Source organism: Lagopus leucura, unplaced genomic scaffold (assembly GCF_019238085.1).
Source record: "Lagopus leucura isolate 7727_CA_CO unplaced genomic scaffold, USGS_WTPT01 Super-Scaffold_100029, whole genome shotgun sequence".
Lineage (NCBI taxonomy): Eukaryota > Metazoa > Chordata > Aves > Galliformes > Phasianidae > Lagopus > Lagopus leucura.
This window is the reverse complement of record NW_024962280.1, coordinates 5,816,089-5,838,001: the sequence shown is the minus strand read 5'-3', so window position 1 is coordinate 5,838,001 and position 21,913 is coordinate 5,816,089. Positions and strand designations below refer to the sequence as shown.

The following is a 21,913-nucleotide window of genomic DNA, read 5'->3' as shown; positions in this document are numbered from 1 at the left end:
TCAGATGGCGGCAGTCATTCAGCAGCTTAGATGGCAAAGCAGTATCAGTAATTATTGGCTGCAAACGTTGATGCTCTCAGGATACTACCAACTGCTGTGAATTGCTAGTTGCTCCAGAGCAGGAACTGAACATAGATGCCTGCAGCAGTTCTTCTGCCAGCTCTTACTCCAGAGCTTTCTGGAGGTCCATTTGGAAGAAGGAATGGGTATCGCCCAGCTCTCCTCCATCTGTTGGCTGGGCTTGCAGACAGCATTAATGCCTCAACGTCCAAAACCAACCCTATGCCTGAGCCGACCAGCCTGCAGCCGATGGGGCTCAATGAGCCGGTCCCAGCCCGCTGCCTTGGATGTTATCAGGGAAAGCGCTTCAGCCAGCAGATGAAGTTCCTTCCAAACAACCCAAGGAGCCTCGACTGCCCCAGATGCTAAGTTCTAGCAGCGAAATCCTGCTTGCCAAAGCCAGTGATGGGCTTTCTGCTTGCAATCATCAAGCGCCTCGCGCAGCACCAGCCCGTGCTGTTGCCTCCTGGCACAGGTGCGGGGTGAGGGGCCGTCAGCGCCCGCAGCTGGGGGAGATTTCTCATCAGAACATTCGGGCTCTGGCAGTTGAGGAGCTCTTCAGAGCGAGAGCGCTGCTGGGGAGGCAGAAGCTCGGTGAGAGGAGTTGGTAATTCGTTGTTATTTGTTTGTTCCTCTCACCCAGAGATGCGGTCTGCGGGCGCGGTGAGATGGCTGCAGGCTGTGTGGCGGATGCCGAGGCTGTAAAAGCGGTCTTATGGGGCTTTTTTTCTGGCCGCTTATCCCCAGGTGGAGCCGGTAGCGGAGGAGGGTTCGAGCAGGATGCAGGGGGCTGCAGACTAAAGGAGGCTTTCCCTTCTCCCGTCCACCGTTCTATGGCAAAGGTGAGGAGATAGATTTGGAGGTGCTGAGAGGGTAGCGGTGCTTTTGAGTGCTTCGAGGCTCAAGGGCACAAGAGCTGGAGATCTGTCGGCCAGGCAGCGTGCGGCCCTGTGGGACGGTGATGGCGGCTAGGAGCGGGCTGAGCACAGGGGAAAAAAAGGGCGCGAAATAAACCATCCCAGCAGGCGGGCCTCGTGCTGCGGCTGCCGCCAGGTGGCGCCCGGCCCCCGCCTGCTGCTGCTGCTCCGCGCGGCGCTCCGGAGGAGCGAGCTGCAGGGTTGGCGTCACGCCCCTTCCTCTCTCGGTAGCGCGTTCCTGTTGCTGTGAACAAAGCAAAGGATTCTTCTCTGCGTCTTAGGTTTGGTCCTGGCTCTCTGCGGGAAAATCCTGGGGAAGAGAGGAAGAATTGCAACGCTTTTAGGTGAAACTCCGGTTTTTTGGTGCCTTTGGAACGGACGAAGGGAGCCGAGGCGCCTTGCGTCAGCTCAGCTGTGAACGTTCTGGAGAGGGGAAAAGTTTCCCGTGGGATCTGCTGAGGGCGTGGGATGTGCCCAACTTGATTGTCCTCTTCTAGGTCCCTCGCCCTGGGCTGTTCGTCCCTGTGCGCTGGGGTACACAGAGCCTGGCCACGTGGCACAGGGCAAGAGCAGTTGTAGCTCTCATGAGCTCCAACACCCGGTCCTACCCCGTGACCTTTAGGTACCTGGCAGCCTGCTGTGAGATTTGTAAGCCCGTGTCCAGTGCTCTGCAGGAGGTGGGGTTAAACAGGTGGGGTAGGATGCTGTGCATTAACACTGCAGCTGAAGCCTTCCATCACTTGTTACAGCTGTGTTATTCTGCGCTGCTCCTGAAAAGAGAGCTAAGGAAGAAGCATGCAGAAAATTCTAGAATGGCCAGCTAAACATACAGCAGGGCAGCCGTGACAAAAACAAATTCTTTCCAGTCCTTCTTTCCAGAGGCAGAATGGCTCTCATAAGCTGAGAGCACCCCAGCACCAAACTCAGTGTCCCACAGTACCTGCGTCTCCTGATGGTGCATGGAGCCGTGTGGCTGGCTGTTAGCTCTCTGTAATGTACAGGAATTTGTCTCAGCCCTCTCCCCTATGGAGCAAAGGTGTTTAGCTCTTCAGAAAATAAAATAAGATTGCTGGGTCATGTAAAAGGGGGAACCCAGCTCTGTATTCCGAAAGCCTCGGAGAAAAGACATGCCTCGCTGCTTCTAAATTAGATCACAAATTTTCTGGCTGATGGCAGCATCTCAGGGTTCACCCTGAAGGCAAAGATCTGAACAAATTACATTTTACTATCACAGGTTCATGTATCCCTGCTGCGTTCCCGCAGAAGGCAGAGGAAGGTACTTGTATGAAATGTGGTGGCTTTGGGGAATCCAGGGGAGCTGCTGTTCTCAGGAAGGCACAGCGATGAGCAGCAGGGGAACCATTGTGCTGTGTGTGGTCAGCAGTCTGCAGCACTTAATGTGTGTCACCAATTTGGTAAATATGATGCTCTGGGGGAGAAACATCGCGTGGTGGATGTGTGTGCTGTGATCTGCTATTGCTCGCGTAGTTTATTGCCAGCCCCTTTATTCAATCAAATTCTTCATGAACATGCTGATGTTGAGATGTGTTATCTCCTGCATCAGTAGGTGTGCTTCTGCGTCTCTTCTCTTGTTAGAAGTGTTTTCATCAGGCTGAGAAGTGCCCAGCAATAGAGAGTGATTATACTTTGGGGTCTCGCTTTCTCCTTTGTATTGCATCGATAATGGGATCAGACCATCGGGATGCGCAAGGTGATGTGACAAAAGAGGAACAGATGCAGCTGCTTTTTCTGGTCTTGGCTCTGAATTCTTCTTTTGTTCATCTCGTTGATTGTTTTTTCCTGATATCGATGTTTTCTGTAGTTAGGATGTTTCCTGAGCAGGATGTGCAGTGATGCTTGTGCCTTTGTCTGTTCTCAACTCAATAAACTGCACACTCTGGTGAGAGAATCTGACTGGGATTGCAAATCCAGACTTCAGGGCAAGTTTTCTTGAGCTCCACATGCTCTAGATCTCTGCACAATTCAGGTGGATTTGATTGAAAAGACATTTAATAATCTTGATGAGAGAATGTGAAAAATTAAGGAGGTGGATGCACATTTCTATTAGAAGTTCATTAGTGCAAGCATGTTCTTGAGCTGATGAAAGAGGGGAACCGTAATGAGAGCAGCTGTGCTTTGAGAAATGGTAAGTTGCCCAGGCTGGTAGGGAGGGGCACAATGTTTTCTTTGAAATAGGGAGTGTCTGCAGTAACTTTGTCCCTCTATCCTGCCCCTGTAGATGTGTGTATAGGGAATGAATGTCTTGGTTGTTTTTTTTTTTTTTTTTTTTTTTTTTTAGTAGATACGAGCTTTTTGAGAGGAACACACACAATACCTTCTTGAGCCTCCTGAGTAATCCAAGGTGGTGCTGCAGAGTTTTTGTTCGATGTGGGAGAGGGATTTTTGCAACTGAACTTCAAAAGTAGTGAAGTCAGCAGGAAAGAGTGTGAATTTAACCTTTGGCTGTATAAACAACTTAATTTCATGAAGTTTGCACTGGAATGACAGAAGGTTTGTATTTTCTGCTTGTCAGAAGGGCGTAAACTTGGAGTGTGGGGAGGAAGAGCAAAACTGCTCAGTAAAGGGTTCTTTGAAGGTCGCTTGTGAGTGTGCTTGCTGTGAGTTCATTTCATGGCGATGCATGTGCAGGTCTGCAGCCTTCTGCAGGACTCCCTATCCTAGGGAGGGTTCTGCTCCCATCTTCTTGTGCACAAGGAGCTGCTGGCAGGGTTGCATAAGAAGTGGGAAAGTCCTTGGCTCTCTGCAAGCATTGAAACGTTGGCACATTGTCACTGCTGTTTTATAAGAAATCCAAAATGCGGCATTGTACAATGAAACAATACAAAGAAAAATAACTGTCCATGCCAAAACCCCAACAATCAGCAGTGGGACACTGGTTGCTTTAGCACACACAGGCTATAACACAGTTGTTGATTGTATTGCAAAACAGCAGCAAATTGAACAGGTGCCAGTGAAATAGTTGGGTTGCTCTGCTGCAGCCCCACCATCTAGCAACTAAGAAAAACCCTGCCAGCAGAACAGGTCTGGTTGCTGTAACCTCATTACTTCAGGCAAATCTCAGCTTTCATTAAAAAAAAAAAAAAAAAAATATGAAAGAAAAGGTTAAGACTATCACTTTCTTGATCCAGAGAAAAGTTGAAAATGTTAACCAAATATGACCCTGCATTGCAAAGATCAGAACTCAGTTCCTCCCCAGAAGGGCGAACACCATCCTCAAGTGATTAATGTAGTTATTATTTATGGGATTTTTATTCACTTTGTGATTTTTGAGGCAGTGCCGTGATGCTGGGAAAAACACAGTCAAGATTTTGATCGCTGAAGCTTGGCAGTGCTTTGTAAACTGTTGTGCAGTCAATGAAGATGCTTCACAGTGGTTGAGAATATCAAGAGAGATCTTGAATTAACCTTGCTTAATTAGTACTAAATAAAAAAGCATATGCACAGAACGCTTTGTTAAATTTTCATGTCTAGATCAGGGGGAAGTGTGCAGGTATTCCTGTTTCTTTCTGTTCTGCTTGCTGCCTGTGCTACCAAAGATAATCAAAGGTATCTGTGTTGGTGCTGATTATACAGTTTCTTGTGTACACTTTTAATGCAAATTATTATTCTGTGCTTGCTGCCTGAGTCTGTGCTCATAGGGATGGGAGGTCCTCCACCAAGTTTAAGTTCCTAGAAAGGCTCTTTGGGTGATGCAGGTAAGAACAAGACTGTGTAGGTGTGTCTGGGACTACCTTTCATTGTTAGAATTTATACATTCAGTGCCTTATCTGGAGATGACTTAGCTATGTGAGTGTAATCACTGCATTTGTTGAATAACAAATGGATGCTGCTGTGTGACTGCCCTGTGCAGGAGCCTGCAGCAGGTGGCTGCAGCCGGAGCAGTCCTGGCTCCAGGCAGTGCTGGCACGGCCGCCTGGCTGAGCTCTTGTCGGTAGGAAGCAGCAACTCTGGGGAAGCTGGGGATGAAATTCTGCCATCAAACCACTGACACGTAGCTGAGGTGAATGTTGTCTGGAGTGCTGTAGTCATTGGAGGGTGATGGATATCTTTAGAGGAGATTTGTTTTGCCAAATAGGCACTATTTAAGAGTTGCAATCAAGTGCCTGAGATCGGATAGGATGGGTTCAGGCTGAAGTGCCAAAGATACCCTTAAAAACAGGCGCTTTCTTTGTCTACGCTGTTGTTTCTCTGTGCAATGAAAGCAATGCAGATGAACCTGCCTGGCTGTAGAGTGGAGAAGTTAAATCCATTTACATTTAAGACTCTCATTCTCACCGTGCGCTAGGACACCTGATGTCTTTCAGCGTCTGTGCACCTGAATTGCCTCACTCATCATTCAGAGGTGTTCTGAGGTTCAAGTGTTCCGCTGTCCTGTACAACTTCTATGTCCTGCCGTTGTGAAGAGGCTGTGAGCAAGTGTTGTTTGTTCCACGGTGCTCAGAAAAATGAACCTGCACCCTGACCACGAGACAAATTGGTTGTAACAATAATTCCCCCAATGGAACGACAGGCTCAGCTTCTGCTGGCATCTGCACTAGCGTAACTAATAGTAGAGCCTGCTCCTTGCTCTTCTCTTGGCTGTAACCGTTCAGCTATATTGCTGTAGGGAAGGGAAGCAATTCAGGATGGCTGGCTCGTACAAGGACAATAATGATAGCTGTAATATTTTATGTGTCTTCTGTTAACAGTGCTTGTTGGCAGGAGGGGAGAGGGAGGTTGATTTCTTTAAGTGATACCTTTTTAAGTGGAGAAGTATAAGTAAAAAGTGAGAGAGGCTTACCAAGAGCAAGTTTGAGTTGATTATTAGTGCTTATTAGTTTTGTTCTTTCAGGTTTTAGAGTGTGTGGCTAGGTGATAAGGGATGTGCACGAGCGTATATTTGATTAGAGCCAGCAACTAAGTCCAGAGGGTGGTTGCTTTTGCTCAGTGTTTTTAATAACCAAATAATTTCTTTGGTATGGTTTCACAGGCCGCCAATATGAGTCGCATCATTTAAGGCTATCATCCACCTCCTGGGATCATGTCCAATGATGTGATGATTTTTTCCTGGCTTAATTGCTCGTTTTTCTTCATGGTGAAAAGTGGACTGTTGCCCTCTGACTGGAAAGCATCTCTGAAATATCTGGCTCCAGCTTCTTTAGGAGATATGTAGTAATTAAAAGCTGGCCAACCCAGTTAGGCAACAGTATGGACGTGTTTTGCTCTGCTTTCTACATGAAATATAGTAGACTGCTTTGTGGCTGAATTGAATGTGAGATGCTGAAAATCATTTTGCTTCTGAGGTACCTGGTAGATCCCTGTCTGCAGATGCTTAGTGTCTCTCTATGCAAAGAGGATCTGCCCCCCCAAAAAAAGGCTTTGAAGCAAAAGCTTAAGACCTGACTCACCACAGCTGCATGCAGTGAACCACGCTCCTGGAGGGAAGGTACTGTGTCCATGGACTTCAGCATGTACTCTCATTCAAAAGAATTTGTCATGTGCTTGTTTCACTCCCCTCCTTTCCAAAATATATATATATATATACTGGCCTTTTTAAGATATATTGTAAGTCTGCTGCTGTATGCGTGTCAGTAATCATGTTTTCTTCAGCAGAACTCATGAAATTACTACTGTATGTATGCGGAGGATTTGGACCAGAATGTTGGTAGGAGCTATATTCTCAAAATGGTTCTACAAGAAAGTCTGTTTTCCATTCTAGGAATGGAGCTGATTGTATCCAGGTCTGGGCTATGTCTCTGCACTCAGATGTGGCTTTGCACCTTCAGAGGTTTGTGCATTTCAGTTTCTTAGGATGCTTGCACGGGTTGCCTTGTCAGCTAGAGGCAGAAATGCACGCTGCAATTGCGGAGAAAGGCAGAAGGATCCAGTTAAATTAGAAGGAGAATGAATGTAGCTGGCCCTTGAAGATGGCTGCCGTTTGTTGGGTTGTGCTCTGTTGTGAGTCTCTGTTCATTTTGCCCCAGGTCCCTGATTGTTCTCACTACATTTTCATTTAAAATAACCCAGGATACAAAAACTGTGATAACCTAAATAGGGTTTCCCCAGTATCCACGGTTAACTCTCATCGTAGATATCCCTCTATACAGATGTTTCTGAGGTATAAAAAAAATCATTCTCATGTGATTTTGAGTAACAACAAGTTGTGTTTCGGTGTCTGTTGGGGTTTTCTCTTGGGGCATAAGCCACTGCTTCTTATTCGCTCTTGAGTAAGAAGCACCAGATCCTTCCACTTCTTTGAGGTGAACACTTCTGCATTTCCCTTTTCTTTCCATCTTTTAGGGGAAAAACAACAGCAACCACCAACCTCTCAATTCAGTGTCTTCCCATGGTCACCTTTAGCCATGGGATTACTGTGTGTTGTTCTGTAAGCATGGAGTGCCCACTGCCATGATTGTCTTTTCTGGGAGCAGCAGGCACTGCAGAGATGTCTCTGATCTCAAGCTGACCTGTGGTGTAGCTCTGACACTTCCATCATTTGATGGGCAAATCTGCAGACTGTCATCATTATGTTCGCTCATATAAAGTGCTTTATACTTTAGGAACAATTTGGCTGAGGGAGCAGGGATACTTATGTGTAAATATGTCAGGATTTCAAGCCTTTTAATGTTCATAGAAGACAGGGTGTCAATTTCAAGTCTCATCTGCCCCACGTATCTTAGATGTGCTGATTTATGAAGTACTGTAAATTGTAATCATAGAAGTCTGTAGCACTCTGGCAGCTATTGAAATAGCAGAACTTTCTTCCAAAAACATGATATATGGAAGACATAAAAGTTTTAAAAAAGGAGTCTGGCTTAATAGGAAAAGCACATTAGCATTCATTTACTGACAGGAAAGCTGATTATCTTTACAAGAAACTCTCATTCCTTAACCGCCTCATAGCTTTTCTACTGTTGATACCCTGGGTAAAATTCTGCTTCGAGAGAGCTGGAGAAGGTTAATATTCTCTGAATGCCTCTGTGATGGAGCAACCAGCACGAGCTGTGAACTTCTCATCCCTGGCAAAACTAAAGGGCAAATGCTCGTTTTACTGGTGAAACCAAACAGGTGCTCACAACAAGGAGCGAAGCAGAATGGCAAAATTAATCGAGCTGGAAACTTCAAGGGCCAAAAGTCAAGCTGAGCACACTGCCCTTTGTAAGGGTGTTCTGCTGAACCCCGTCTGCCTCTGGCTGTTGTTCCAGGCGCTTCCCAAGGGAGCAGGATGCCAGCAGGCAGCAGTGCAGGCGCCTGCCAGGTCTAGGTGCATTAGATTGGCACTTCTGAGATGATAAAAGACACACGAGTCTCATGAGATGGGAATTGGGGATTCAAGCAGTCTGGCTAACTTGCTCAAGTTGGCACAGAACCCTTTGTTTGTGAGTAAGCTGAAGTCTTCAGCATTTAAAATAGCTCTTATCTTGAAGGCCACAATGACAAGGAAATGACTGTTTATGGGCAGCCGTGCGCCAGGAGGCAATGAGCAGTAGCAGAGCGCAGGGCCGGAGTGTGCACTGATGTGATCTTAACATCAGAGGATAATTGCAGCTCAGAATAAGAAAGGGAGCATAATGATTTTCTATATAACAAATTTCATAGGTAGTAAAGATATTTATGGAGAGAAAAGCATAACTAAAAGGTAATTCTTGCTTCTTAATGCTTCACTATAATTGGTCCCCAATCAATGTTGAAGATGAAATTATTCTACTTGACTGGATCTTGCTTGGTTCACTACGTCAGCTCGTAATTCTGAATACCTTAAGATGGAAAGGGTATAATTCTTGTTATTTTATAGATGAGCTATGTGTGCTCGTCATCCTAAATGAGTGGTCCTGAACTGCACAAGACATTGTGACAGAGAGAGAAGAGAAAACACACCTTTCAATATAGAGGGCAATGTACTGTGGTTGTGGGATCATTCTGGTCTAAATGAGAAATTTGTTAATGAGGGTAGCTCCATCTTGTTGTGGTACTGTGAGGGCAGTGCTGGGATTTTAGATTTGCTTGTGAATGTCCTGGTGGGGAGGAGCACGTCGTGGTATCTCTTCTCCTAGGGGAGTTCAGGAGGCTTCTTGCTTTCAATACCACCAAAAGCTTGGAAGGAAGAAATAAAAATTCTGCTATTAAATTTAAGCCCAGTACTAAACACCAGACTGAGCTTTGTCATAAAAGGGTAAATTGGGCTGCTGGAACATCTGAAATAATTATTCACTAACAATGCTAAGAGCAGTGTGCATCTTATCAAACAAAAAGCCTGTCCCTTTTATACAAGACTTGCATTCAATTTTCTTTAAGCCAAAGTCGCTATTGCAGCACTGTCTTTTGGTGTAATGAGATAACATGCTGATTTTAAGGCTTGGAACAGTTACTGAGAGGCCTCTTGAAATCATGCTTTGGAGGAGAAAGAAATGTCTAACCCAGGGAGGGTCCACACTTACTATCTCAGCATTTTGTATAGGGAGGTATCATCAAATTCATTAAGCCTTTCGCACTTACTCTGCTTTCTTGTGCTGGAAGAGGAATAAGCTGTCATAGATGCAAGTGTGCTTTATTTCACACTGGCTTAGGCTGTCTGTAAGAAACCCAGCTGCAGGGAAGACACACGTGCCTGATGTGTTCCTGGGGCCTACAGCAGTGCTTGTGTGAACTGCAGGTTGGCTGCTGGGCTACAGGCAAGTACTGTCTGTGTGCACACTGCTCCTTATTTAATTCTCATTTCAAAGTTAGGTCAGAGATTCGTGAAAAGAAGCATTAGACTGAACATATGGTGCTCTCTGCAGCGTCTGATTATCTCTACATCTCATGACCAGATTTTCAGTGTGTATTAATTTCTATACACCATCTTAACTTACGGATGTAGGAATTTGATCCGTAAGTTTTAAGTTCTGTTCCAATACGTGAATTCTGTGTCAGTGCAAACCTGCAGTGTTACCAGATTACAAAAGTTGAAGTCTGAATTTTAAATGGATTTTTACTCAGGCAGTATGCTGCGGAGTTCAGTAAGCATTACTGTGGGATGTGCAACAGATCTTTATCGCAGTCACGTCAATACAGGCTCCTGTGCCTTAGACAGGGTCTGGAGAAGAGCCTATCTCTTTGTGGGCACTGCACTCGGGGCCTGATCTCACGAGTGGCTTGGATACATGTGATGCCCTGGTACAGAAAGCAGCTGTGGTCTGGCCCTAGGAGGTCATTGGTGGGCTTGTTGTACTTCCAAAGCTGGTTTTACCAACTGAGATTACTGAGATTTTTGTACTTTAAGAGATGAAAACTTACCAAAGCCTGTTTGGTTGCTTAATGTTTTGGTTTTTTTCTAATTTCTCTGAAGCATGTTTTCAATTTTTTTATAACGTCCTTCCAAATCCATTAGACTACTAAAGAAATCTTTTCAGAGGCTATTTTAAGTTAGCATTATTACTAGATACCATCAGCATAAATCCTGATCTCTGCCACAGATCCAGACCTGAAGGAGCAGATGGACCACTTTAATAAAATGATGGTGTTTCCCACAGATTTGTTGGAAACAGGAATGCTGCTTTGGTGAAATGACTTTTGTATAAATCTGTAGGACAACTTGTAGTGTTTCTTTTCTCTCAGAGGATTTATGTCTTGGGCTCTTTCAAATCTGTATGAAGGTCTTCCCATCGAAGTGAATGGGCTGAATATGGAATAGCGTCTGAGGCACCATCTTCTGAAGCTTTGCATTTTCTGCCTTTTGAGCAGGTCTTCCAGTTGGCAACAGAAGACAGCACAGTAGTGTTTTAACTTCACTGTCGTGAGCAATAGAATCTCTTAAAAGCCTATTCTAACAGCTAAATTCCTAAGTTGGAGATTTGGATAAAATAAGTGATTTCTAGATTTGAAGCCAAGTACAGTGTCACTGTTTGCAAACACATTTTAGTTACTAATGTATTGTTTGTGCATGAGATGTATATATTAGACCATAAAGGCAACTCAGAGTGCTTATGCATGGGTAGAATTATAGCTTTGCACAGCAAATCATAAGTATCACATAATTCTACTGCCATTGGTCATACTGTTGGCTCCCTGACATTCTGAGTTTTGCTGTGGCAGCAAGTGAAGTTTTGCACTCTGGATCCTCAAGCCTCTAACACTAAATCAAGGAGCACCTCTGGTAGTTGAGACAGCAAAGGTTTGTGATGCACAGCTGTGCCTCGTGGCTTGATTTTGCGAGGAGAGTGTCTGTGAAAAACAAATCCCTCAATGCTGGGCAGCATCAGGCTCTGTTACACACAGCCATTAGGTTCTGGTTTTTGGATTCAGTGATCCTTATGGGTCACTTCCAACTTGGGGTGTTCTGTGATTCAATTCTGTTTAGGTGTAGTGTTGGTTTCAGTTGGTATACACAGTTGAATTTATAAGTTTTCTATGACTGTGAGCAATAGATGGGAATGCCAATGTGGGGAGAGCTCTCAGCTGGTGCAGCAAAATTCATGTGTGTGCAAGACACTTGCTTAGACAGTATGTGCTATATTGACTTTAGATGTGGTAGTACTGCTGCAGTTAAAAACGTGTCTAGATATTTTTCATTCCTAGGTAGAGCCAAAAAAAGCTTAATTTGAGACTTGGATATTGCAAGGTTGTACTCGAGATGCTCAAATCTCTTAGTAACCATAGAGATATCTCAACTTGGAAAGGATTCACTGGTTCAGCTTAATCATTCTCATGCAAAATTTGGATCCACAGAGAAGCTGCTGTGCTTCTCTCTACCTCAAAGCTTATGTTGCTTTGGATGCATTCTAAAAATGTTGTCCCCTTGGCACAAACCACAGCAAGGATGGTACTGCTGTGTTACTTCTTGCAGTCAGCAAAGCCTAAATTCTTAGAGGAAAAAAGAAAAATTTCCACAGAGAAGTGGTATCACCACTTGCTTCATGTGAGAAAGCCTGTTCATTTGGAAGGGAGCCTGATGAATCCAGCAAGGACAGGTCTGTTTGTGATGCTTGACCCCTTAGCTTATGATTACACTGCAGGATAGCACGTATTCCTGTGATAAATCTATGCCATTGACTTTGCTTTCAGGTTGTTCTGTGTTCATCCAAAAGGGAGGATTAGTATGCTGCTGTACTGCTCTAGTGATTTACACTGGGCTTGGGATAATGGGACTCAGAGTAAGGTGTTAGGCAGTTCTTAGTTGCTTTCAAACCTGACAGAACTGAGTAATTTGTTTGCCCCATGGGTGCTTTACACATCAGTAGCTCAGGTCACATGCTGGGTTTGTGCTTCTAAATGTGAGAGTTGGTTTGTATCTGGACTCCTGGCATTATCAAATTCTCTGAAAGACAATTCTTGATAATCTTTTGCTGTTTTCCAATAATGCTTTGTGTGCATTCATTTTCAGCCAGCTCATTCATTTTCTGTCAATTTGGAGTAAACAACAAACACATCTTCCAGAGGACAAGTTGTCCTTGGGTTGTAGCAACCTCCTGATGGGTAACTGAGGATTGCTGCAAATGAGTGGCCTGGGGACCATAGCACCAATATATGTGGAGCAGCTATTGGTACTGGAGCAGAGTGAGACAGAGCAATGATGTGCTCCCAGGTCAGTGCTGCTTTATGCTTTACCTGTGCTAAAAACAAACCTTGAAGATTTGCTGTGTTTGTTTTGTTTTGTTTTGTTTTTTTTCTGTAGGATTTTTACAGCCTTTCAGATAGTATTAGCTCAGAGGAGGGGGAAGTGATATGTTCTCTCCTCAGTGTGATGAGGGACTGTTATCTGCAGTCTGCATGGGACGTCAAATGAACGTGGTGTTCTCAGCATTCGGGGTATTGCTTCTTGGTTAATAGGCCTGATACTGAGACATCCTTAACTACTGTACGTGGTCTCTCTAGATAAGACCAGATCAGTCAGAGGATGGAAGCGTTGGCTCTGCTTTCCTCTTCTCGTTGTGCACATGTTTTAACAGGGAATCTGCTGGATGAAGAGTTTGTGACAAGTGTATCTGCCAAATGGCTCAGAAGGTTAGTTAGACCTGTGTACTAAGGCTGATGATTTCCATTGGTGCTACTTAGAGTTTGTCTAACAGCCTTATCCAGTGAAAATATTACAGTTCTCCTAGCAGTCTATTTCAGTGTTTTCTTTTTCCCATCAGAGAGCTGCTTAACATTCAACACGAATCTGCTTTGCTGCGGTTTAAATCTATTACCTCCAGATCTATCCAATGCAACAGATACTCTTCCTCAATGGAAAAACTCACATAACTCATTCTTTATGAAGTATTTTTCTTAGATCTTTGGTTGTTCTGGCCTTCTTCTGACCTTTTATCCGTTGTTATCCATGTTTTGAAATTCTGGACACAGTGCTCTAGCTGAGACCTTATTAATGCTGAGCAAAGAATGGAGAGGAAAGATTACATGGAACACAGTTTGTACTAAAATCTCCTGTTAAACCTTTCCAGTAAGGTGATTGCCTTTTCCAAGGCCATCTTCAGCTGATAGTCTGCAGATCTCGGCTGCACTTTATTTCCTTAAATAATTTAAAAAATGAATTCAGCAACTGATTATTCTCACCTGAGCTTAGGAACAGTGTACTTCTCTTGGCTGAATGCAGAATGTCCAGGCTGTTTTTTCCATTTCTTAAAATTGTTTTGAATTCTGCACGTGTCATTTGGTATCACTGCAGTCCTTCCGAGCTTCATCTCCTTTGAAGCTTTAATAGCATAGTCCCCATTCCATCACCTTGGTAATTAATGGAAATACTGAACAACAAGACATGCAGCAGACCCAGCAGAATCCATCAGTATGTCCTTGCATATTGAGATCATACCATGCATGAACACTGTTTGGATACAGCCCCTCCATAACCGTCTGCTTCCCTATCCCATGGAAAGTAGTTTGAACGTGTTTTTTTTTTTTTCCTCCTTATTTTGTTCCTGAGACTGGTGAGTAAAGCAGTGGTGAAAGCCTTACTTTGTCTGAGATCAATGGTGCCTGCTGTTTCTCACCTCCAGAAAGTTTGTTGCATGTGGTAAAAGTAAAATATCTTTCTTTGGCCTGCTATCCTCCTAACAAATGTACCCCCAGCTGCTTCTCACCTCCTGGTTATCTTCTTGATTCTGACAAATGGTTTGATATGTTTCTGCAGGATCTGGAGTTAATCTGATTGATTTATAAATCTCCCAGCTACTCTCTATTTAAAGAGCTGCACTACAGTGATCTTTTCAGTTTTCCCAAAACGGACTCCTCTGTAGAATCACAAAGATGAATGCTAATAGTTCTTCAGCTGATTGAGGCAGCTTTTTCAGCACCCTCACCTCATGTTCACCAGCTTCTATCTGTCTGAAAGTTTGCTCCTTTCTCGAGAGCACTGATCCCCCTACCATTTACTCACAAGATGGCATGTTAAGATTCATTCAGAAAAGCCTCCAGAATGGTGGGGCTCTCCTCTTCACATAGCTTTCTGCTGTTCATTGCTAACAAATTCTTTCTCATTGGTCTCTTTTTCTTTTTTCCCACCCTTTCTTAAGCTGTCCCAGTTTGTCCTCTTCCCACACTTCCCTGTGTGAAGCTACTAGCTTTCAGCCACATCTTGTTGATGTTTTTCCCTCCATAATGCTTCTCCACTCTCTCCTTCCCCTCCACCAGGACTCAAGAGGTTCAAGTCGTGGGCAGCTGCCAAACTGGGTAACATTTGACTGGACCTGTCAAATTCTATATGTTAGTGCTTCAGTTTTTCTGGAAGTGTCTCTCTGCTTTTAATTTGGCGGGATCAATTCCCTGAGCTGGAAGTGAATTTATGAGTAGTTCTGTGCCCCTAAAGCCGTGCTCTCTGATGGCTATACTGCTTTCTGAAAAATTTCACTCAGATCTAACTGCATTATTGGGAATGGTTGGAGCACTGTAATATGTGGGGGAGAGTTTTTGTGGTCCTTGAGAAATGCTTTATTCATAAAGAGCTAAAATGTCCACTTAATGCTTTCAGGAAAGAAACTTCAAAGAGATTTTTCTGCTTCAGAAGAGTGGGAGTCATGAATACTTAACTATAGGTGCATTCAAGAGAGAGATGTGGGATTTGGAAGTGGGAACTGTGCTTGTTGTGAGGCAAAAAATAATTGAAGGTCAGGAAATGATTTGTCGTTCAACAGGAAAATCTCTAGAACAGTCTTCATTCCTAGTGGTGTTACCCTCTGTGAAGCAGGCGTTAACACTCCATGTTGCCCTAATTAGTTTCCTAGGCCATGTATTCCAGGTAAGCTTACCTTGCAGTTGGCCTGGTGTGATCAACGTGGCATTCAGATGAACAACTGAACATCATGGGAACACTGCTGCAGGTCAGTGAAGGTCAGGAAGCAAAGACAGGTTGGGAGCAACAGCCAAAAATAAGGAATAGAAGTATGAGCTGCATGTGAGAAAAGCTTTGTAGAATTTCTGGCCCAAATGAAATGGGTATGGAAGCAGAGAGTCTAGTCAGGAACTGTAACTTAAAATATTAATACTGACAAAGAACAGGAGAACAACTCCACTTACTTTATCTCAAGCCATTAGCTTTGATTTAGTGCAGCCATGGAAGCCTTTCGGTACTTCCCTTAGTATCTTCACATTCTGCTTTAATAGCATTTGTTTAAATGAGGACTGGACCCTCAAGCAATATTTCTTTTTAACAGGCAAGTTCCAGCACAGGGTAATAAGTAAACTGGGAACAATATATTTTAGAAGAAGAAATAGATTCTGCCAGCTCAATTTAAGGAAATATTTATTACACATAATTTCTCAACTGTTTTCTGAGTAGGCAATAGAAAATGATCCTTATGAACTGCAAAATGGAAGGAAGGAAAGAATCTGCATCATTATGGGGACTTTAATCTTCTGTGTGATTGCTTGTCATTGAAAGTGATGTCTTTACTTACCTGGACTGAGGGCATCAGAAATCTTAGTCCCCAGAAGACCTCTTTTAACACTGGCAAGCACCCACATCCTCCCTTTTATGTGTTAATCATGGACCACAGGCAGATGTGAGGAAAGGAAAACATTGCTGCTGTGAGGACACTTCAACAAATGTTTGAACAACTGAGTAAGAAAAAAAAAAAAAAGGGAAAAAACTGTAAAACACTCAGGAAAAATGTAGCTTCATAATGTAAACATAAGAAGAAAGGACTGGTCCAGAAACTAATCAATGAAGGAAAAAGATACAGGTGTATATTTGAAGCTGACATTGCTTTTCACGACCTCACAGATTCTTTCTTGCAGCGCTTTTCTTGTTTTTCTTTCCTCTTTTCCTATTTTCTTTTCTCCTCCTTTTTACTTTTTCTACAGATCTCCTGTTTGTTTATATAAAAATGCTGCTTCTAAGTGTTGAAGCCCTCACTATTTTAATAATGCTTGTTTTAGGGAAAATAAAAAGGAGCTGCTGGCAGAAGAGGTGCCCCATTAGCAAAGGTAACTTGCTCACCTAGAGATCTGCTCTTATTCTCCCTCCCTCTCTGGCAGGCTTGTTTTGGCAATCCAAGCACCACCCAAATGTTTTCTTTCCCTCCGAGCTGTGAGTGATGACACTTGGCAGAGTGAAAACAGACTTGCTCCATTTTGTGCTTGCATTACTACTTTGTTCCCACATGTCTTGTTTGGTGTAACTTACTGAAACCCACAGGCACCAGTCCCTTGGAGGTCATGGTTCCTTGCAGCTGGGTGTGTTGCTGGTGATCTCTGGGAAGCAAAAGGCTGTGTGCAAGAAACAGAGGCTTAAAACACGTCCATCACATAGAGGTAATGTAGTTCAACAACTCAAAATAACTGCTTTTTTTTCTTATCACATATCACACTGAGACTGAGTTTCAAGGTTATCGTTTTATCCATAGCTAAAAATACAAATCTGTGTGCCATATTTGGGAAGACTTATCTCCACAGAATTGTTTATATGAGAAATGTTTCCCACTGTGCATCACAGTGATTTTTGTTTGCCCTGTGGCACCCCAAAATGCACTGCTGTGGAAGGGCAGTGTCTCTCCCTCTTCTCTTTCCTGTCACTATGAGCCTAGTAATCTCTTTACAGACCCAGATCCAGATATTTTGCAGCTGCATTATTAAATTGTCATAGTGCTTCCTTTCACTTCCCTCTATAGAATTATGAGAGAGTTTTCTATGTCTTGTTCTGTTTTGTATTGCTTTTATTAGTCACAAGAACTTAAATGAATTGATGGTCACAATTTCTAAGAAATCAATACAGTATTTTTTTTATTTTTTAATCCAGTTACCTGTGGCTTTAAGCTTCATTCTGATCAAGCATCCTGTTTGCTTTATTTTGCTTATTGGAAGAGTGGTTGCTAACCCCAGAGTTGATGGCTTTAGTGTTATTGCACTTGTCTGTTTTATTTCCTTGCATTGCTCACACTTTTTTTCCCATCTGTTTCTTTTATGGGGAGTCTTTCCAATGAGCATATCTTTCTTAGCTTAGTTCTTTGCCGAAGAACTTGAACAAGTTCTGTGAGTGCGGACAAAGTCTGGCCCATGGCCTGAAGATGGACTTCACTCACCTTTCTTTTACAGAAAATGCTTTTGCAATAGAAAACAGCACTGAGTCATTTAAGTAAGGAAAGAGAGAATAATGCATAGAAGGAAGTGTTCTTCTGGGGAGTATTTGAAGCATTTTGTACAATCTATTAAGCAACCAGCTGAAGATGAAAAGCAAAAGAAAATAAGAATGTTCACATAGATTACCCTGGGTGTTGCAAAGAAGCTGTAGTCATTACACTGGATGTGCTGTAAGTACACAACAGAAAACATCCCCTGTGCCTAAAGCACCTGTGGTGGAAGGCAAATGAGGGAAGGAGGGAAAGAGGGAGATTTTAAGATGGGAATTTCAGGGAGGAGATTGATGGCACTGTTTTTCAAATACATACAAGGAGATGCAGCACAGAAGGAGTCATGGGTCTCTCTCTGAGTGAAATTTAATAGGAGAGACTTTGAGTGTTATTTACACAAATGCTAGATTCTCAGGGAAATGTAAGAGCGCAGTGCTTGAGCTATGATGGCATGGGTGAGAGAGGTGGGAACACAAGGCTAAAATAAGGATTAAAAGTGTCCTTGTATTGCTAGAACTACAAGAATAAAACAGAAACTGAGAATGAAAAACTGGGGACTGGGTAGTACAGTTTCCAACTGAAGGTCCTGGGCCTGGATCAGAGAAGGTCTGCTTGCTGGAGCTTGTCTGGTGCTTCAGGATTACAGTGCTTAGAATTCAAGAGAAATGAGTCACTTCAGTGAAAAATAACAAACTGATAGAACTAATAGTTCAGGAGTAGCAAAAAGTTCTCATTCAGAATGTACTCAGTGAGGGGGGCAAAATGTGGTTTGGAAGTGAGACATCTTAGATTGCTGAAAGAATGGTCCTGAACTTGTGCAGTCAGTTGCATGGGAGATGTCTGCATCTGTTTCCCTTCTGCAATAACACTAACAAATGGATTTTTGGACCCCGGGGTAGGGACACAAATTGACTGGGAGAAAGGACAGCATACCCAAACTTAAGTGTCTTGTTTTTTCCAAGGAGTTTTGTTTGTTAGAGTGATAGGTTGGAAGCCACAACTTTCTGCTGTTTGTGGTGAGGCAGCTCAAGCTCTCAGCACAGAGTAGTTGGGAAAAGGCAGCAGGCAGTGCTGTGCTGGAACAAGTCAATGCAGATCCAGTGTACAAACCCAGGCACCTTTTTATGTGGAGATGTTCATGTGTTTGTGATTTGATGAAAGAGAAAATATAATCTGAAGCCACAAATATACATAGCTCTGGATAGTTTGGATTTGTCTGGGCACTGAAAAACAAAAACAAAATTAAATGAGAGCTTTGGCAGGAAGAGCTTTGTACAGGTACAGCTTCCAAGAAGGAGCTTTGAGGGGGCTGACCTGCACAGCCCTGACATAACTGTCCTGCTCACACTTCTTCCACTGGGTTCAGTAAAATGGACAGTGGAAGGGAAAAGCTGGTTTTAAACTTCATCTACTAAGTGCCTACTTAAATTTATGTTTTTCCCCTATGTTATTCTGTGCTGGTCTGCCATGTAATGACAGATCATATAATTGCAAATTGGAAGAGACCTTAAAGATCATTTAGTCCCAACTCCTTTGCTGCAGATGGGGCTGCCGTCCGCTAGATCAGGTCAGGGCCCATATAACCTGGCCTTGGAGGCCTTTAAGGGATCAGGCACCCCCAGCTTCTCTGGGTGGTTTGTTCTCAGGCTTTACCAGGCTGAAAAATTTCCTCCTGAAACAATGTTTTGGCCTGGGATCAAACTATGTATCTTTCATGTGCGAAGTGATTGTGACAACTGCTGCTCTCCAGAAACCTTTCTCCTGTCGGCTTTGGACTTCACTGGCTTCTGAGTAGCAAAGGTATGAAGTGGAGATGTAACTGAGCAGAGCCTTGGTGGTAGGGGGACAAAGCAGTATCACCGTGCAGAAATGCAGTGTTTTTCCTGGCATCTCTTACATCTGACTGAATGTCAGATGCGATGGTACTTGCCATTCCCTTCTGGATGATCCTATGAAAAGAAAAGGCTGCATCCAATGCGTAGTGTGCTAGGTGGGAGATCAGGAGAGGGCTGATCAATTGTTTTATAAACAGTTTAGGGCTATTAGCAAGTTGGAGACATCTTCGGTAAACTTTTGCAGAGAAAAGTGTTAACAGCATGTAAGAAGCAAGGGCATCTCGTACTGTTATGTGACTGCTTTAGGGTATGCAATCACTGTAAGGCTTGATGAAAGTCCCTGCTCCAATTGGTATTCAGCACAGAAGTTGGAAAAGTACTTGGAGTGCAAGCAGTCTGACCTGTGGAGGAAATCATGTGTCGTGACTTGCTAAAGGTTCCCTTGAGAGAAATGCAGGAAGAAGCAGGGTGCATCCGGTATGTCACTGTCACATCACCTTCCTGCCCTACTAATGTAACCAAAAATCAGCTGCAGAATTTCCTTTATGCACAATTGAAGAATTGTTGACTATAGCCTAAGCATTTTTTTCTGAAGATGTTGGCATTGAAGGTTTAAATTCCTATGCAGAGTAGGAAGTTCTTCCAAATGGCCCCTGATGAATTCAGCCCTCTGTTGTTGTCGTTAATAAAATCAATATTTACCCTGACAGAGAGACCTCCATTTGAGACAAATCATCTGCATAGTAGCTGATGATACCCCAGCAGCAGGATTTCCCTGACATGCAAAATGCGGTATGTGTACTCTCAAGTTGTTTTGGTTCAGTCAGCTTGATTGAAATAACTTTTAATTTTAAAGTAAGGAGCGTTTTTAAATTTGAAAGGTTAAACATTCAGATAAGAAATCTCAGAATCGAGGATGAACGTCAAGCTTCAACTTGCTTGCCCTGTCTCTGGTCTTCAGTTGAATTATTACTTACTGCCCTTTCCACTTACTTACCTGTCATGGCATTCTCTGGGGACTTGCACAGTGTTTCTTCCTGCTCCCCACATTCGGTGTGTGTCCATGAAAACTGACTCTTTGCTAGTTATCCAAATGCTGCACTGAATGAAACTTGGCTTACCTGTGGCATTTCTCAAGTGCTTTCAGTATTTTTTTTCTAAATCTTTTATGGATATAAATGAGCTGATCTTCATATAACATTTTTCAGAGTACTGGGTGACATTGCTACCTTATGTCAGTGGAACTGAAGCCCAGAAAGGTAAAGTCTAAATTTGTAGAAAATGTCATCTAGTCTGGGCTGACATGGAGATTTTATTTTAAAGACATCTTAGCATTTAAAATGCAGCTCTAATTGATCTCAGCTGCAGCTGATGGCACTCAGCAAGTCCTGCCAATCTGCCTGGAAGTGCCCAAATGTAGGCAGCTGGGAAGTAGAAGTGATCCCTCTTGAGATGATTGCTTGCAAAGAAGTCCTGGGCCAAAGATGAGGAGAATTTCATTCCTAGGGGTGGCACTTAGTAACTGAATTGTGATATAACTAGCCATGTTTCCTCTGTCATCCTCCTCCTCATTCAGTATGTCCTACAGTTAGTCACAGTGCAGATTTTCTATGTGGGCAGAAGATTTTTTCAAATCTATTTGTATTTAGCAGCTATTAATTACAGGAGGTTGTTCTTGAAGATGGTTTTTCTTTATTGATCTCCAAATACTCTATTTTCTGAGTTCAAACAGTAAATGTAGGGGCAAAGCATTTCCCACTTTCTCTGTTTGCACCAGACAAATGAGATGACGTTGGATTACTGCATTACGTACTGGAGCAAAAGCATCTTTGGGAGTAGCAGTCTATTCATTTTCTTCATTCAATTAATCAACAGAAGTCGTTCCAGATACACTTATTTCTTTCAGTTTCCCAGGAGCTTTCTTGTTCTTTCCACCATGCTATCTGACACCGATCACACGAAAAATCAAAAACAAACCACAAAGCAATAGCAGAGCTGTAATCACAGAGGTAGAACAGCAATTAATATCAGGCTCATTGCAAATGACGAAGGAGACAAACACAGCCATGAAGAAAAGCAACACTTCATGCACACCTGAAATATCACCAGAGGCAAATCTTTAAATTACATTTCTAGAAGGTAACTTTAAAAGGCTGTGTTTCAAGTCTTTCTGAATGCAGTCATCCAAACCTACTTCATGGTTTAATTGAAGGTCCTCCATAAAACCTTTCCTGTTGATAGGTGAAGGTACAAGGGAGCAGGGCCAGCAGCATCTCTGGGCAGTGGTCTTCATTGCTTACTAAGTCTCCCAACTTATGTGGTAACCAGAAGCTCTGGAAAAATCTTGTCAAATATGCTTGCACTGGTACGATTGCACACAGGTGTGCCTGTGTGAGTATGCACATCTATTTGCTATTATTGATTTTATTTTTTTCCTGATGATGCAGCAGCATCTACGTATTGGAAAGAAATAGACGAAAACTGCTATTTACAAGAGTTAAATTTTACTGAAAATTGTAAATCTTCATTAGCAGACAAAATTCTGGAACGTGGTTATCCCCAG

At 43.1% G+C, this 21,913-nt stretch overlaps 1 long non-coding RNA gene across 1 annotated transcript; it reads left to right on the top strand.

Moving 5' to 3' along the window:
* Positions 1–601: 601 nt before the first annotated feature.
* Positions 602–2,168, top strand: LOC122185472. Its single transcript, XR_006180872.1, has 3 exons — positions 602–667; positions 808–902; positions 1,259–2,168. It is a non-coding gene; the product is annotated as an uncharacterized LOC122185472 (long non-coding RNA).
* Positions 2,169–21,913: the final 19,745 nt, after the last annotated feature.